Source organism: Pinus tabuliformis, chromosome 2_2 (assembly GCF_031772625.1).
Source record: "Pinus tabuliformis cultivar Carrire ecotype Pingquan chromosome 2_2, CPIR1, whole genome shotgun sequence".
NCBI lineage: Eukaryota > Viridiplantae > Streptophyta > Pinopsida > Pinales > Pinaceae > Pinus > Pinus tabuliformis.
This window is the reverse complement of record NC_142300.1, coordinates 1,008,077,597-1,008,093,662: the sequence shown is the minus strand read 5'-3', so window position 1 is coordinate 1,008,093,662 and position 16,066 is coordinate 1,008,077,597.

The window sequence follows — 16,066 nt, the reverse complement described above, 5'->3', positions numbered from 1 at the left end:
GTCCCTGACTTGGTTGGTGTTTTCATAAGTTAATAAGAGTTATTTTCTAGTCATAATATATGAGCACTTGCACTTGTTATTATGGTGATTTAATGATTGTTATGTCATGGTTAGAATATGGTTATATGTTGGTTATAAGCATGGATTTCTAATATGCTCTAGTACTTGTTCAAGATTTGATACGTATTTGTTGCTTATTGAATGCAAGGGCTAACAAGTGTTATTATAGCTATTATGAAAGGGAATTAGACCTTCTTAGTGATACTCAGATAAGTTTTAGACTCCTATAATCATATATGCATTCATGACATATAGCTTACATGTTTTCCATATGTTTGACGAAATGATTGTCATCGCTAGGCTTGGTTAGGTCATGTTCTTGTTCAAATTTTGTATGAATAACATTTTCAGTATGCCATTTATCATTATGAGAAGTTATAGGCAGTTTTGGGCAGTGGTTTGGAGGTTGGCCCGGAAATGTGGCTCAGATCTTGGGACCGCACCCTTTGAACCTAAGATTTTGGGTTATAACCGCACCTTAACAGGATTGTGGATGTAGTTGAAGGGCCATAACCGCACCCTTTCAGGATTATGCATGTGGTGTGGGCCTAGGTCAAGGAAAATTCACTTCATATCAGGGTTTGGTCACCAGGGGTAGTTCTATGGCCGGTGAGTGTCCTGTAGCCCTGAGGGATATTGTAAGTTGTCAGTCGGTGGTCAGTTTATCGACCCCACTTCCATAACTGGAGCTTGGAGGTCAGGTCATGTCATAGCAACCTTTATCTCATGTTTAACCTGAAAAGCCAATGAAATTAGGTAAATGTGGGGAGGGATGAGTTACAAGACCAATGCTACCCTCCCTCACCGAGATCTAGACATCATAAATGGGCCAAACAAGATGTCCTCCCAATTACCATCACTGGTAGTTCATGGTACTTCATCTCTCCACACATCAACTACTTGTTCAACCATTAGAACTTCTAGTGGCTTCACAACCCCAACCAATATCAAACTTCCAATGTATATGTTCTTGTATGCTAGCATGACATTGTGGGGTCTTCAAGTATTATGATGTTGCTTAATTTATCACATAATCCAAACACATCTCCACGGAAGCTTCCTTCTTCAACTTATTCAACAACACCCAACTCAACCTCAACACTTCTTCCAAAAATATCCAAGTCTTGTTCACAACTTTATCAATCATAAACAACCATCAATATTGCTTCAACTATTCTTTGATTTTAAACATCCTGATGGCCTTCTCATCATGTCATTTAATGTGGAGGAGATTCAATTTTCTTCAAGCTTCCTCTCAACTAGGGAGATATACACTTTATCTAAGTTCCTTCTCAACTAGGGGACAAGTCCATCAACAATTGTATTCTTCTAGCCACACAAGCTCTTTCTTTTACATCATAAATTCATCAGATAATTTTGACCTTCTAAAACTTCATTTCTTTAGGAACATCGTTTCTAACTTCACATGGAAACAAGGTCATCTATCAATCTTACAACTCCCTCTTTTCATCATGCTCATCAAGTCATTATGAGGTAGGTAGACATCTTCAACATCTTGAAGACTAAGTACCTGCAATTTTTCAACAAGTATAACCAAGTACAAATATACATGTATGAGAGCATGAAATCAATTTTATCAATATAGGGTTAGCATGTCAATGTAATGGGAACATCTAGGGTTATCAAAACAATCAAACTTTAGATATCCAAAACCCATGCCTAGTTAGGTTTATAATCAACAAGGGTTACATCTTTCATACCCTAGACTTTTACAATAAACTTGCTAGGGTTTCGTTACAAACCCTAGATTTCATTATCAAGACTAAACAACTAAATAAAGTTAGGAATTCAATCATAGTGATTTTTTTTTTACATCTAGGTTTTCATTATCATGCCCTAGAATATCATATCAATTTATACTAGGGATTTTGTAGTAAATCCTAGATACAAACCTAAAAACTTTAATGTTAGACATTCAACAATTTTTACCAAGCTAGGATTTCAATCATACAGAAGCACATACACCTAGTGTTTCATTCCTAAGAATAAGGGTTTTGTCATAAAATTTAATTCATATAACCCTAAAAATTTAGGGTTTCATCATATAACCTAGACATCAACAACAAACCCTAAAAATACTAGGGTTTTATCATAACATTACCAAACCCCAAACATCAAGAGAGTAGGATTTCATCATATTTTCTAGAATTTATCAACAAACCATAAGAAGAATAGGGTTTTATAGTGAACTCTAAATATTAGGGATTTACCAAAGTTAACAAAGATAAAGTGTATGACAAGGGTTGATTTAATCTAGAGATTAATCACCCTAAAAAATAAGAATATTTATGATTCAAAAGCCTACACATGAGAGAGTTAGTAATATAAAACAAATGCAAGACGATCATACCTTCTCATATGAGGAAGACCTACTACAAGTATTTATACATACCTTGAGTTGTTCCTTGTACAAAACTCGTAGGGTTTCTTCTACAACAAGGACTCTTTCATGATACACATACTTCCTTTGAAGTCTTCCTTTGAATCTAGCCATAATTCTTATACCTGCAAGCTTAGTTTGTGAAGCATGGCACAATATCAACATTTCTTTATGTACCTTAACTGGATTATGTTTCCCTATTTTTGGTTTGCATACATCTGGTTAGGGCATGTTATAACCAATTTTATAGCCTTTCCAATTTGGTCTTTGCTACTCTGAAGAAATGAGGCTATTCATTTCTCAATGGGTTCATTCGATTGATTAGATTTTTCTTCTTCTTATTATTATTATGTTCTTAATCATCAAACAACTACCAAAACATGAATATCATTAAAGTCAAATAGACACGAGATGTAGGCACTCAACTAGGGAAAACCCCTAAGAAAAGAAAAAACCCCTAAGAAAAGGAAAACCAAGTCAAATTCTTATACTAGTAGAACCAAGTCAAAGTGAGACAATCCAAGACCTTTCTTTTGACTAAGACATAGACACCCTCCAATCCACCAAGTCAACCTTTCATGTAGATAAGTCAACTTGTAGCTCATTTCTTCACAAGTCAACATAAGTCAGCTTAACCAGGGTCTTGACCCTCCCTTTCCATCCTGAAATTTGGTCCAGCACCTCGACCTCGCATCCTCGCTCTTCTGCTTCAAAACATTTGCATGTGTGACAGAAAGGAACATAATTATAATCTCTTTCTTCTTTATTTGTATTCAATCCTTCTTGCAAGTGTAAGGCCTTCATTTCTAAATACTTCACACTTCTTGTGTCTCTTATAAATTGTAGATTGAATGGATGGATAAATGATCCTCACAGTAGGTCGAATGCTCCTTTATATAGTCTCTTGAAGGTCAAATCATCTTTAATCCAGGACGACATGAACAATGGGTAGGACAATTTGATGGTAGAGGAGTAGATGACCCAATTACATCAAAATAATTTAATTTCTTTGATGCAAAATCAATAAGGGTCAAGACCATAATGACAAGTACATAGACTCATGACTCAACCCTAAAAACCTTCAATGGAGGCTATGAACTAAATAAAGCATGAAACTCATTTTAATAATAAATTTTTATTTTAATAATAAATTCTCTTTTTCTTTCTTTTGACAAGTATATTACATCATGACTCAAATAGAATTATGAAGACCGACACTAGTTACATTTCTCAACATAATTCAATTTTTTTTTGTAAAAGGAGAAAACCTCTTTGAAGGAGAAATAACGAAGTGGTTCATGGATTGAAGTGGACCAGAAGATGTAGCCCATGCGGGTGAACTCCGTTATCAATTGGTTTTGTACTGTCTCTTTTTCTTGAATGTTTTCTTTGAGCAAATGTGGAAAAATGAGAAATGGTTTAAACATATATGAATTAGTTATTTTTAAGTTGAAATTTTAAAGCACTAATTTCATATCAACATGTGCAAGGCTTGAATTTTTTATTCAAAAAATTAAGACACATTTGATCGAAAAACTCACCTAAGGGGTTTGCAAAATGGAGGCATGGAATTCTTGTTGGACAAAAGGAGAGGGAAGTCAGGAAACCATGATAAATTCAACATGTTATGGTTAGCCCCTGTTGAAGCCTTGAAAATCATTGCGACAACATGGGGGAAAACCACTCGGTCCAGACCTTGAAAGCAACTCCTTTTCCGTTTGGTATAGTGTCTCCGACTGGGGATAATGGGATCAATTTCCCAGAAAAGATTTGATAGTGTTGGTGGGATGATATACGATGTAACATGAAATGATTAAGCTAAGTGTAATCTAATCTAACTACTAAACACATGCATATATCCTAATTTAACACTAATTAACTATAAGTATACCCGGGAATCAAATAAAATATGCGGTCTACATTGATGTCTTACAACAATTGGTAATAAATATCATTCAACTACAACAAGAAATTAAATCATTTAACAATAATAATTTTGGATAAATAGTTAGACAAAATGATTGGGGAAAATATATCGCATATAAAATCATTCATGTATTCAAAACAGAATCAGAGCTAACATCATATAGAAGTGCAATAATGCTAAAACTATAATTCAGACTTTCATACATAAAACAATTGAAAGAAGAAGTATTGCTTAATACAATAAAACACGATCATACGATAAAAGTACCATATATGATAAGTCCTGCTCATATGCTTCAACAATATTGACCCAATTTCAATCAATCCAACACATTCTAAGAGTACAAAAGTGCATTTCAGTAGAGCATGCTAGATATTTAAAAGAAAATAGATCTTCTTCCATTCATTTCATCAAAACCTCCTCAAAAGTATAGAAGTGTAATATCTTGAAAAGTGTTTCTGATAAAAAGTTTGGACCCCTCTCTAAATACATGAGAGGGGTTTAAATACTAAAAATATATGCCTCAAAATAAATTATTACAAAAATAGTTGAGGAGGTTTCAAACAACCTTCCTCATAATATGAAAAAATAAAAATAAAAGAAAAATAAATTAGTGACTAACTCCTTTGAACTTGATCTCTAAGGTCGCAAATATCAGTCATGGGCTTGAGTTGAGGTGGCTAGATGATTGCAGATTTTAACTGCCTAGCAAATATGGCATCTATTAGTGCTGGAACCATCTTTTGTGTAGAGGTTGTTAAACACCTCAGAGTCATCCACTGGCTGTGTGGTTTCACTAGAAATTGCCAGTATGTTTCCCAATTCAGCCTATTCAACTGTTTGATTGCCTCCTTTTCCTGGCTGTCTGTCTCCATGTTATGAAACCAACTGGAGATCAATGCTTTCAAAATAAGCCTCTTTGAGGGGGAAACCTCCTTTACATTACACAAATGAATAATTCTTGGATGATACAAATGAAAAGACCTCCTTTCTATATATAGGAGTCTAAGGGGTCATAATATAATCAGAGATGACATAACAATAATAATGTAAGGGCACAACAATAACAATAGTGGGCTTCTATGGGGCACAATAATAACAATATGGGGACTACATGGGCACAACAATATAATAAGGGGGTTGCACTAATAACAATAAGGGGTTACACTAATAGTATAGGGACCTAGCATGCCCCTCTTGTTCAAAAAGTGTTGTCCTCAACGCTTGAGTAATTCTGGATGCTTTTGTATAAAATTCTTGTCCTACCAAGTGGAATCTTCAGTGGGAAAGTTCTTCCACTTGATGAGATACTCTGAAATTGATTGATTTTGTAGTTGTCGAGTTCTTGTTTCCATGACTGCTTCAAGTTCCAATATGATTTTTCCTTCCTTGTCAAGTTTCGAAAATATTGTTTCAGCTGGGATCTTCTCACCTATAACCTTCTTTAAGCATGAAACATGGAAAACTGGGTGCACTCGGGAAGATGCAGGAAGCTCCAATTTGTATGCCATAGTACCAATCTTTTGTTTGAAAATGGAATTCATCAAACCTTGAAATGTAGAAGGTGCATTGGTAAGGCCAAAAGGCAAGACCAAAAATTCATAATGACCCTCATGAGTTCTAAATGTTGTTTTTGGAATGTCTTCAGTCTTCATTATGATTTGATGATATCCTGAACGAAGATCCAAATTGGTCAAGTAAATTTCTCCATGTAATTCATCGAATAATTCATCAATGACAGGAATGGGAAATTTATCTTTAATAGTAAGCTTGTTGAGCTCCCTATAATCTGGAAACATGCGCCATGATGTATCCTTCTTGTGTACCAATACCACTGGAGCAGAGAAAGAACTTTGACTATGTTGAATTATACCAACCTCTAACATTTCTGCAACCATACGTTCAATTTCACTCTTTTGGGCATATGGATATCTGTAAGGTCAGATGTTTGGGGGAACACTTCCTGGAATCAAATGAATAGCATGATCATGATCACAAATAGGTGGGAGGCCTTTGGGAGTCTCAAATACTTTCGAATTATTGTCTAATACTTTTTGGAGATCTAGAGAAATATATGATTTCGATGTGGGAGCCTCTAACGAACATAATTGTGCAATTACACCACGTTGTACTTCCTTTAGAAGCTTTTTCATGTTGTTAGAGTTGATTATCTTTCCCAGTTTCCCTGTGATATGCCTTAATTCAACTTCCTTTCCTTCTGAAATTTTTTTCAAGAAGAGTTCTTGAAAATTAAAATTTATCATACCCAAAGATTGTAGCCATTGGACTCATAGTACAACATCAACACCACCCATTGGAATCGAAAGGATTGGACTATTCAAAACATATTCTCCCATGGATAGCTTTATATTATGGCACTTTCCAGAGCAATTTATGGTTCTTCCATTTGCAACCATCACTTGACACTTTGATGCTGGATATAAGAAGCAATTCAATTGCTTTGCTATCTTACAATGAATAAAATTATGGGTACTGCCTGAATCAATCAACACTATTACCTTTTTCTTCTTGATATGTCCTTCTATCTTGATAATTTGAGGAGTGGTAATTCTTGCCAATGCATTACAATATATGTTTGGATTCATTTCTTAATGCTTGATGTGATCTTTCACTTCTTGAACCTTTTTCTTCTTGATATGTCCTTCTATCTTGAGAGTTTGAGGAGTGGTAATTCTTGCCAACGCTTTACAATATATGGTTGGATTCATTTCTTCTTTCTCTAGGGTTGGTTCCTGGTGTATATCCTCTTCTTTTGACGTTTCTTGATCCTTTTCTTCCTCCTCTTCACAATCTATGTAAAATAATTTCTTCTTAGCACACTTATGACCTTTAGTGTATTTGCTATCACAACTGTAACAAAGCCCTTTTTCTCTTTTTTTCTTCCAATTGTTGTGGTGTAAACCTTGTAGGTTGTGGAAGGCTAGGATAAAAAACACTTCCATATTTATAGTTGTCAATGGTAGTATTCCTTGTTTCCATAATTCCGCTTTCAATTTTTCTTGCCAACCTGAATGCCTTCTCCAACGAATTAGGTTCCCAAATACAAACCTCATGTTCAATGTTATCCTTTAAAATCCCTATGAAGACATCAATCCTTTGCTTCTCTGGAATATCATTTACCCTTATATTCAATTTTTGAAAGTCCTCAATGTGCTCTGCCATTGAACCTTTTTGTTTGATATTTATCACTTGGCTAAAGAAGGTGTTACTCTTTGTATCCTCATAATGTGCTATCATTTCTTCCGTGAAAATTGACCAAGTGACAAGTGATTTACGAGAAAAAATGCCTTTATACCATACAAATTGATTCGATTTTAAATATAAAGATGAAATATGTACCTTTTGTAATAGTTGTACACCTTCTAGATCAAAATATTACTCCATTTGTAGTATCCAATTTACCGGATCCTTGCCATCAAACTTCTTCATATTGCTTTTTCTTGATTTTAGGAGCTCGATCTTAAAATGACTGTAGCTTTGTAATTGCAGATCTCCAATTTCTAAAATTGCATCCTGTGGTAGCTCTCTAAGTCCTCTTTCCAACTCCACCAGTCTGATCAATATTGGATTCTTCAAGAAAGAGTTAGGTCAAATATCCTACGATGACTTGATTATAGATTGGTTCAATAGAGCAAACTTGTATGAAGTGTCACGTGTCACTGTTTTGACCTTTGGACCTAAACATAATACACAGAAAAGTACAGTTTGTCCTCTTTCTATAACTTCTTACGAAATTTTAATCTAATACTCAAAGAGAAAGTTATGACTATTTTCCCAAGGTCCCCTGTTTGAGATGTAATTCGGGATCCTGCAGAAATCCTAAATGTCTTGGACCATGTATCCGAAAATATAGGGAAACAAGATCAGCAATTCAGCCCCAAGCTTCACCAATATTACAGGTCAAATTGGTTTTAATTTCAAAGTCTGAACCTTTCTAGAAAACAAATTATAGCGAAAATACCACGATGACCTGTTTGAGATGGAATTATGGAGATTGCAAAAACACTAACTTCCTCAGATCATATATCCGAAAATATAGGGAGACAAGATATGAAATTTGGACCCGATGTTCAGAACGATTTCGGATCAAATGGGTTTTTTTTTCTTCTGAAACTACGTAGTGAAAACGTTATAGCAAAAATGCCACGATGACCTGTTTGGAGCAGCAAAACCCTAGAATCCAAAGCTCTGATACCAAATGTTATGAAACCAGCTCACAAAGAGATAGAAAAGAGAGATCAACACCTTCAAAATAAGCCTCTTCGAGAGGGAAACCTCTTTTACATTACAAATATGAGCAATTCTTAGATGATACAAATGACAAGGCCTCCTTTCTATATATAGGAGTCTAAGGGGTCATAATATTCAAAACCGACATAACAATAATAATGTAAGGGCACAATAATAACAATAGTGGGCTTCTATGGGTCTCAATAATAACAATATGGGGACTAAATGGCGACAACAATATAATAAGGGGGTTGCAATAATAACAATATGGGGACTAAATGGGCACAACAATATAATAAGGGGGTTGCAATAATAACAATAAGGGGTTACACTAGTAGTATAGGGACCTAACACTCCATTGCTGCTCTAGTTGTTTGACATTCGGAAGAAACCTTGGTACACACTCCTTGACAAGATTGGCGCCATGAAGATTTTCATTAATGGATTCTATTATGTTGTTTGTTGCTGTCGTTGCTATCGTTGTTTCCCTTTTTGCTTGTTTCAACCAAGAATACCAATTCGTAAACAAAATATCTTTATGAGACTCCTCTAGCTTTGGTAGGTCAGCCTTTCTTCCATCCTCTAATTCTTGCCAGGTGATAAATTTAGAAACCCTTTTATGGATTTCGTCATACTCAAACCTCATAGCAATAACTTGGTTTGTTAATTTATCACTGGTCTTGCAATAAGGATTTATTTGCGAGATTTTCTAGCAAAATACTTCCTTTTGCTGCAATAATAGGGAATTGAGGTTGAGTGCTTCCTTTATGAATTCGTCGATTCACGGATTATATTTATAATGTATCTATCATGGATTGTATCCACGAATCCTTTTATGCTAAGCTGGCTTGGTGTTGTATTCTCATGTATTCAAATTACCTTTGGAGCTGGGCTACTTGTACTTCTGCTTGCTGATTAGATTTTTGTTGGGCCAATTGCTGTTCTAGCAGAAAAATTCTTTGTTCCTTTTCTTGGAGCAGCATTTGGACCTTTGTTACCTTGTCAATGGTTGTTGTCACATATGCTCTTGCGAATTGTGACAGCTTTTTGAGATTCTCAAATGGGTCTATAGGCGAGTCCTTCCATACGATATCCATTTGTTCATTTTCCAGAGTCATAACAGCCATAACATCCAATTTTCTTTTCTTCCTTTGTCTTTTGACTATAACCTTGTGGGTAGGACTGTATACATCTAATAGAGGTATTTCCTCAATTCTTAAAACAATTTCTAAAGTAGGAATAACACGAATGATCTCAATGTCCTGAGTGCTTATAGCTCCTTCCCTTATTGTTTCTGGATTTGACTTATGCTAGGTTTTCTTGGGAGTTTGCATTCCAGATGTTTGCTTAGGGTTCATATCTGTGTGGAGCTTTCTATTGAATTGTTCCCATTGTTGTACCAAGTCAATAATTAGAGTTTTACCTGACTGAGTTGAAGTAGAAGCAATCTCTGCTTGTTTCTTTGCTAAGGCTTGCTCGACCGTCTCCTCTGTAGTTCCAGCTGTGTCTTTTTTAGACTCTTTATTTGTGTTTCCTCCCCCATTCTAACACTGCCACTCTGAGTGATCTGACTCATGCGTAGATCTCTCTTGGGTTTCTTCTTCAAATTTTTCTTTGGAGCTACCCTCCAAGCTTACATTGGGAGTTGGCTCCCTTATTGGTTCAATCTGCAGTAGGTCCAATGGGACCTTTAATAATCTCTTTTTCCTATACACATGGAAATCATTGATATCTTCTGGGGTCAAAAGTAGTGATTTCGTATGTTGAACTTGTGAAAAATTTTCTACTTGTAGGAAGAGGTCATCAAAGGTGTCCTCTTCGTGGGTGAAATGATTAACTTTTACCATAGTAGTGAATTCCTTAACAGTGCCATTTAGGTCGTATTGTCTTCCTAGGACTGTAGCTAATTTGAGAGACATAATAATCTTTGCTTCCTTCAATGCATGTCCATAATTATGTAGTGCAAAAGCACCACATTGTAATGGGAATGTAGGCCAAATGGCCTTCTTCTGCTCTTTCAGTCCTCTAGTCAATCCACCTTCCCTTGCTATTTGCACATGGGCTTCACTCAATGAACCTCTGACATATCACGTGCGTTCATGGCATATTAAACAATACCCTTAATTTGACTACATATTGGAAAATACCTCTAAAAATCACATTATTTAACCCCCTACCAATATAAACCCAATACACCTTCCCAATTTAAAAACCCCTACTTTCACTAGATATTGTAGGTATCCATTTTTTTGTTAACATTTTTTATACCCCTTTATATTTTTTCATTAACTTTGGACTCCATTTTTTATACCTGCTAATATAAAAACCCTCTCCCACCTATATATCCCCCAATATATTATGTCATTTTTTCTTCAATAAATTACCCCCAATATGAACCCATGTGGTATGGTATTGCTCCTCAATTGAAGCCCCCGTGGCTATTTGGTAAGATATTTCTCTAGCCATTAGGTTTTCGGGGATATAATATGGGAGGACATGAGGTGAAGCAATGCTCCCAAAAAATTTGATGTAGGTGAATGTTTCTTCCCCAAACCATCTGGCCACTGAGAAGATATCTACTTCGACTTATTTAGAAAACCTAGGGGCAGTTCTATCGAACACTGCTTTATGAATTGGTAGCATAACCCTTGATGATTTTTATAAAAATGGGGGTGCAATTGAGATTCCCACAACATTTTATGATACATATGGATGGGAAGCAGGTTCTGAATAGTCCACTTCCATCCCATATTGGGAAACTGAGAACAAAAACAAATTGCATCGATAACAAAAACACTCATGAAAAAGGGGGGGGGAATCCTTGAAGAAGGAATTCTTTTCCTTCTATATTATATAATGGCCTTAGCCAAATTGTCTGATAAAATTTGAGCCCAGTTCATTATTGTTGCATTTACCGCTACATCTATTAACAGGAGCCATTCCATGGAAAACTTGGTGCTATCGAGTCTACCGAATAACCTACATATCATTGTTGTTGCAAAACTATGAGGGGGAGAAATGGATGCTGTTGAGTATATACTAGTTTTATCCCATTTGATCTTGCCTCCGCTTGATTTCCAGGTCTATGTGACGTCTGATGGGTCCTCATTTTCCTTGGCGAATTGCTCAAGAAACTGTTTATTGTAGAGCTCTTGAGGCTCTGGTAACTAGTACATTAGTCATAGGCTGTCTGGTGAGAAGGAACCCATGACTTCTTGCCTTTTATTCTTGAAGGTTCTGTTTGAGATGTCTACCTCTTCAATTACCCATTTGATCATATCCGTATATGGGATTATCTTCGGTCTCGTAGCTATGCAGTGCAGGAATGAATGTGCTATTTCGAAATAGGAGGCGTTGGATGACTCCTGAGCATCTGCTGTGGCCTTTTTTACCAATGTCCTGGGTTGTTCTTCTTCTAACAAGTTATACATGGCCTCCCACTTCGTGGTTCCTCCATCCTTGCTGCATGTGGTATCGGAGAAAAGGGGAACCATGTTTTATTTCTTAGATGCAGTGGCCTTTCCTTTCTTTATCATTCTTTCAAACGATTGTTAGAAAATTATATATTACAGAGCAATGGAACACATAAAATATTGCAGAAATATAAACACAGAAAATGCATAAAACAAGACAGACACAAATATACGTGGTTCACCCAGTTTGGGCTATGTCCACGGAGAAACAGCCAGTCCTTCTTTTATTATATTATCCAACAAACTGAAGAGATACAACCTATAGCAGATCCGCTGTAACTCCCTCTTCGCTCTCAATCTCCTCTCTCTTCCTCACTCAGAATACAAATATACATAGACGCAAAACATTCCCTCATATATAGCAAGGGGTTGCCCTCTAGGGAAAAAACCCTAAATTAAACATAACTTCTACCATTAGATCTTCGCCTAATGAATGACCTAGATTGACTACGAAATTACAACATTTTACAAGGCAATTTTACATCTATTCTTAGCTTCGGGGGCGTTGCCCCCAATCCCCCCGCTTGGGGGGGGGGGCTCCCAAAAGGTCACAGCCGCCCCCCCTGGACCCCCCCTGCAGTGAATATTTTACGAACTGGGGTCCAGTGTGGTGATACATTTGAATACAGAAGATAATCAGGCTCCACATCCAACAACAATGTTTTCTGTGGAGGTTTCCTTAAATGGAGCAAACAGAAGTTATCTGATAAACACAAGCGAGAAAGTCAGTGGGAATTCAATGATATATTTAATTTGAAAAAGGTGACAAGAAAGGAGCTTTTAATCAAAATGCAGATGAGAAGATATCATATCACATTGAGTCACTCTTTAACATAAATGCGATTAAACTTATTAAATAACCACTAAGGTCTCTTATCATTGCCTTTATTACTCATTAAATTACTGCATCGCAAACGGGAAAGGATAAACATTAAGGTGGTGAGTTTAAACTACGAAAATGCCGATTTTGTGATTGCGATGCAATATCGCAAATCACATTATCGCATTTTGATTAAGCATTTTTTCAAAGTTTTTTAGAATTCTGCAGCATGCGAGATAGGGGACACATTCTTTATCATTTAGAGCATAGTTTGCCTGAATGAGTAATTATATCATAAAGTTCTTTTCACTACGTGGCAGACTTAACTTATAATTCATCATATTTGATTTTATTGGGTCCAGGTTTTGTCACACTTTACAAAATTTCATAGTTCATAAGATTGGATTTTAAGTAATTTACCGCGATGCGATGAATATTGACTCGCTTTACCGCAATATCACATTTCACATATTTGATATGCTTTGTGATTTGCGTCTTTTGTGAAAGCCGATATGTGATTGCGATAAGGGATTTATTTTATAGGAAATGCCTCAAGTCTCAACTTTGAATGAAAAGTCTAATGCTATATTAGTTAAGTGTGGTGATCCTTACCATCACAATTCACGGATCTTGTTTGTTAATTAACTTTCTAACACACTTGGTCCAACAGTATCCGAAAAGGCTAGAATTTCTAGTCTTAAAGGGTTTCTACTTGATATCTTGATTTATTTCTAAAAGTTTAAAAGAGAGCGCCTAAGTGCTAAATTTTTCTTGGAGGGTTTTTATAAAGGGTCCCTATTTATTAATAGAATATTAACTATTAAACTAATAAATGGGGGGTTGTTGAATAACACAAAAATTGGTGATTTGCTGGAAGAACCAGTTATCTCTAATAGTTTTTTGAAATTTCTAAAACTTCCAAAATAAAAGTATCTTAGAAAACAGGAAATACATGAAATATAAGATAGGTAACATTTCTCTGAATAAGAAAACAAAATTCCTTTGTCTACATTAGTCTTTACTTGGTTTTAAAGATAAAGCAGGGGGCTCTTGCAAATTAGATTTTAGATGCACTCATTTGTCACAGGTAGAGCCTTTGCTACCAGCATGCGTCCATAGCCTCTACATGGTTACCTTTTAACCAACAATGATTCAGTATCCCATCTAGATAAGAGTGCAATTTTTAGAGATAAATTCAGATTCATATACTTCTTTTCTTTCTTTTCTAAAATAATTTATTTTTTCTACTTAAAGGTCATTGTCTTGGTTTGGTGGCCAAAATTTACAATGCTTTTCATTGGTTGCAATTCAATTGAACAAGTTGGCTTGCAATGAGACCCCTTGTCTTTTGAGTAAAATAATCCCAAGTCATTACCTTGTTTTGATATGTAGTATTGGTAATGCAGTTTATTATTTTCCTATGAACATGGTAAGTTGGCTCTTGATGAGAGCTCTTATCCTTTAAGTTTAAGCATATTTTAGAATTACACTCTAAAAAGAGAAAAATTTACTAGATGGGGAGAATCATTGACTCCTTAAGAGTTTCTGGATGACAATTATAGAGTTAAGAATGCTTTTCTGCAGAGAGTCTTTGCTTTGTTATAGATACCTTACTTGACTTATGGTAGAACAAAGGTTTCTTTATAAAGTTGAGGTTTAGCAAAGGATAAATGATTTTGGTGGAAAAGAAGCAGGCTTCAGAGAGATAGAACCTAGCCTAAGTCTCAAATGTGAAAATTATCTTCTCAACAATCTCTACTTATACAAGAAAAAAGTCAAAATATAAAAGAGATTATTTATTGAAAGGCCAAAAGTAAATACTATATAATTTTTTATTTTCCTAGGGAAAGTGTTAGGCCCCTGTACTACTAGTGTAACCCCTTATTGTTATTAGTACAACCCACTTATTATATTGATGTACCCATGTAGTGCCCATATTGTTACTATTGTGCCCCATAGAAGCCCACTATTGTTATTATTGTGCCCTTACATTATTATTGTTATGTCGGCTCTGATTATGTTATGACCCCTTAGACTCCTATATATAGAAAGGAGGTATTTTTATTTGTATCATCCAAGAATTGTTCATTTATGTAATGTAAAGGAGGTTGCCCCCTCGAAGAGGCTGAATTCTAAGGCGTTGATCTATCTTTTCTTGAGCTGGCTTCATAACATTTGGAATTAGAGCTTTGGATTCTAGGGTTTCGCTGCTCCAAATAGGTCATCATGGAATTTTCACTATAAATATTTTTCTGCGACGTTTTAGAAGTTGCAAAAAACACCCATTTGAGAAGAAACCGTGTTGAACCTCGGGTCCGAATTTCAGATCTTTTCGCGCTATATTTGCGGAGATATGATCTGAGGAAGTTGGTCTTTTTGCAAACTCCTGAATTACATTCCAAACATGTGACCTGGGGAAAATCGTCATAACTTTGTCTCTAGGCATTGGATTGAAAATTCGTAATAAGGTACAGAAAGAGGATGGACTGTAGTTTCTTGTATATGTTTTTCAGAGCCAAAGGTCGAAACAGTGACACGTGGCACGTCGTACAAGTTCGCTCTACTGAACTAGTCTATAATCAGGTCACTGTGGGAGATTTGGCATAACTCTTCCTTGGAGAATCCAATTTGGGTCAGACTTGTGGCATTGGAAAGAGGACACAGAGGGCTACTGCAGATCACAATTTCAAAACTTAAAGATCCAAAAGTACAGAGTTACAGTCGTTTCAAGATCGAGCTCCTAAAATCAAGAAAAAGCAAGATGAGGAAGTTTGATGGCAAGGATCCGGTAAATTGGATACTTCAGATGGAGCAATATTTTGATCTACATGGTGTACCACTGTTACAAAAGGTATGTATTGCATCTTCATATTTAGAACCAGATCAATTTTTATGGTATAAAGGGCTTTGTTCTCGTAAACAACTTGTTACGTGGTCAATTTTCACGGAGGAAATGATAGCACATTATGAGGATACAAAGAGCAACACCACAACAATTGGAAATAGTAAAAGGGCTTTGTTACATAATGGAAAGTAAAATTATGGAAACAAGGAAGTCTACCCCTCACAACTATAAAGATGGAAGTGTTGTTTCTCCTAGCCTTCCACAACCTACAAGGGTTACACCACAACAA